Genomic DNA, 3,577 nt, shown 5'->3' on the forward strand with positions numbered 1-3,577 from the left:
TAGTGTCCTCGAATGCATATTTTATCTCAATAACTGATGCAATTACTTGAGTTTCACGTACTTGGATTTAGAGACAAAGAATGAACACTATTGGGAAAAAAGGAACAAAGAAAGCTAAAGGAATGAAGAAATGAAGACCTGATGATCGATGATGTCATTCGACGAATCGCCAAATTACCAATGTCATTCGGCGAAACACCAAATCGCCAAGGTACCGCCTAAAGTTATAGAATGTCGAAGCTAAGATGGGGGTGAATTCGGGGAGCAACAACTATATTCAACGTATCTCTTACCTAGTCGGCGAAAGACAACTAGGTCGCCAAATGTGCTAAAGAAGATTCAAGCAAGTGCTGACGAAATGGAAGGACAGAGGGTGCATCGCGAAGTCATTCGGTGACCCCAACCTAGATCGCCTAAAGTTACAGTAGCCAGACCAAGAAAAAGTGAATAATGAAGGTGAGATGAATAACAATCGGTGATTCGCCGATCAGTCAGCGACACTCGACTTACTTCGCTGAGTGGTCAAAAGCAGTGACACTTCTGAATTGTTAAATTAGTTTAGGATAGAGAGATAAATTCATTCAGAAAGTGAGGAAGGAATTACTTAGAGAGAGAACACTACCAAAGCGTTTAGTTATTGATTTTAGCAAGATTTTGAGAGAGATTTTGTAAGAAAGGAAATTTTCAATTGTTTTTCATTTATAATTCTCATTTTGTACCTAACTATGAGAGTGAAAATTGATTTTGATTTTCTTATTTTTGAGAAGAGTGGCAAAAACCCTTTACTTGGGGTTTTGATCAGGAAGCTAATTATTGAATTTACTTAGTGGGTGTTTTTTAGTTGGGAAGAATGGTGTTAATTGAAGTGGGTCGAAGTTGTTGTGTTCCAAGGTTGAATTGTGTGACTTCGTGTATCAATTTTAGTGTTGTGTGCTTGCTCGAGAGAGAGGTGTGGTACCAAGGTGGCAATCTTAGCACCCTTAGTAGTGGGTTTCCTTGGTTTCAGCTTGAGAGAGTGAAACAAGTGATCCATCCTTTGTATTTAGCTCTAGACAATGAATTTGATGAGGGTAAAGAGTTGGGCCTCATTCGATTGGTGTTGAAGTTTGAGAGAATTCAACATAGAAAAGGTAATTGTTCGAGCAAAAGTTACCCATATATGGTTCGACCTACCCAAAACAAATTATCCCATTATGAGCAGTAACGTTTATCCACATCGTTGAGATTCAATAATTGGCTGATCAATTCCCCAAGTTGTACTCTAATGCTTGATTGTTTTTGTTGAAGTCTAAATTTGGATTGATAGTTAAAACCCAAAATTTGGGATTTAAACATTAATTGTGCAAGAATTGTTTGATTGAAGAGGTTGTCATTGTACTTTTATTATTGAATTTGAAGGAAGTATTACTCCCTGTGAGATCGACCCCAACTCACTAGTTGGGTTATATTACTAGTCATGATCGTTGACACTTAAACTATAACTAGTGATACGTAAAATCAAAATGGCATCACTGCCAGGGAGTAGCGTTACTTAGAATTCTTTGATTGAAGATTTGACACTCTCAAATTCGTTGGCTGTAGTTGAATTAGTTTTGGCTGCTTTGTGTAAATATTGGTTGACTACGTAGAAGTGAACATAAGTGAGGAAGTGATGAATGAAAGCCAAGCAGGTCATCCAGATGGTATAGACGACATCAATAGTGTCTACAACCTAGCTCAATCGGGCGTAATGGGTGTAATTTGCTTCCCACAAACTGATGAGAATGCGATCTTGGAAGTCACTAGAACAACTTTTCATCTTTTTCAAATGAGGGGACTATATGGAGGGCTAGATTAGGAAGACCCGCATGAGCATGTGAGAAACATTACAGAGGTTTGCAGTCCTTTTTCATTGAAAAGTGTGTCACAAGAGTCAATTCGACTGCGGTTATTTCCACGTCCTTAACGGGAGAAGCTAATAAGTGGTTAGCCGAGTTACCAAACAATTCTATCACAACATGGGAGTAGCTGGTTATATCATTTAACACAAGATTCTTTCCTCCATCAAGGATGATGAATCTTAGAGATGAAATTCAAAGTTTCAAGCGACGAGACGAGGAGCCCATCCAAGAAACGTGGGTGAGATTCAAGAAGGTCCCACTTAAATGCCCAAATCATGGGCTACAAAATGATTTGTTACTTCAATATATCTATCGGAGTGTCGATTCGATTAATAAATGAGTGGCTGATTAATTGGATCGAGGAGGTATAATGTTAGAATCATTTGAGGTAGCTTTGTTTCTTCTAGATGACATGACTAGAATAAACCAAGAGTGGTACACCAAAGAAGATCAAGTCTATCCATTTCATTTTAGATTAACGCAAGAGCAACTTGATAAATAGATAGAGAGGGATGAAAGCATGAAGAAGATGTTGACCCAAATGTAAGTTTTACAAGAGACCATGAAGGGGATATGTGGAGTGTGTTCTTCCGGTTACTTAAGGCTGGGAGAGAATCAAGGTTGGAACTCCGAGAGATATGAGGAGGGTTCCTACCCACGCTATCTACAGCGAAACGAAAATCAAGGTTGGACCTATCATAATAGAGAAGAACAAAGGAGATACTATAAAGATTGGGCAAAAAAAATGATTATTGGAGAAGGGAAGATGATTATGAGGAGAAACATACTCACTCAAGTGAAAGCCCAAAATCAAAAGGGAGCGCAAACAGTCCCCGAGTGAATGACTTCTTGTCATGCATAGTTGACAAAGTTGAAGGTTCGGATGATTTATTGAAAGGGTTAAAAAATGGATTTTCATCATTGAACAATAAAGTGAACTCTTGATGTTTGCGTAATCAAGACACAACTTCCAATTCAAGTGTCTACGATCGTACAATAGTAAAGTAACCCAACCAAGGGTTGCGGTCGTGTCCTAAGGGAGTGGTTTTTAGAATTAATAGAAAAATGAAATTTAGTTCTAATTAGTCATAACTATAGACATTATCGAATATAAACATACTAAATCTAAAGGGGGTGACGCAGGCGTCAATTATCAATGGGGGGTTTGTATTAATTAAAAACTACGAACAACGAAAATATACAAAAACTAGATAGAGAGACGGGATTCTTGGGATGTGATAGGAATATGGGATAGACTAGACTATCGAGTACATGATTTTGATAGTAAATTGTTGAACATTTATGACTAGGCTAGACTATAGTGGGGGTAAATTTTCCCTCGAGCAACTTACCCCGAATCTACTTGGTTCCTCTCAAACAACGAGCTCCCACTTTAAGCATAGTCTCCACCATAGCCCATTCACTCGTTTGAGCTGAATGTGTGGGAGAAGGACTAGGATTCACTCTCTCGAGCTGAACCCATGTTGACCCAATACCACTAACTATCAATTTAGTAGTCTTAGTTTTACGACCTCTCTCTCGTAAGACGAAAACACTAAGATGAAATCGTATTTGCAACTACAACTCCATCAAGTTCATACACAACTACTAAACGAAATCACATTTAAACAACAAATAAATAATCAATAAGCAAGACCCAACAGATAATCTAACCCATATTCACAAAATCACACCCC

General features: G+C 38.2%; 1 non-coding gene across 1 annotated transcript; it reads right to left on the reverse strand.

Moving 5' to 3' along the window:
• Positions 1-2,055: 2,055 nt before the first annotated feature.
• LOC125863519 (small nucleolar RNA R71) lies at positions 2,056-2,162 on the reverse strand. Its single transcript, XR_007446181.1, has one exon. It is a non-coding gene; the product is annotated as a small nucleolar RNA R71 (small nucleolar RNA).
• Between the last annotated feature and the right edge of the window lie 1,415 nt (positions 2,163-3,577).

The sequence above is a fragment of the Solanum stenotomum genome, chromosome 4 (assembly GCF_019186545.1).
Source record: "Solanum stenotomum isolate F172 chromosome 4, ASM1918654v1, whole genome shotgun sequence".
NCBI lineage: Eukaryota > Viridiplantae > Streptophyta > Magnoliopsida > Solanales > Solanaceae > Solanum > Solanum stenotomum.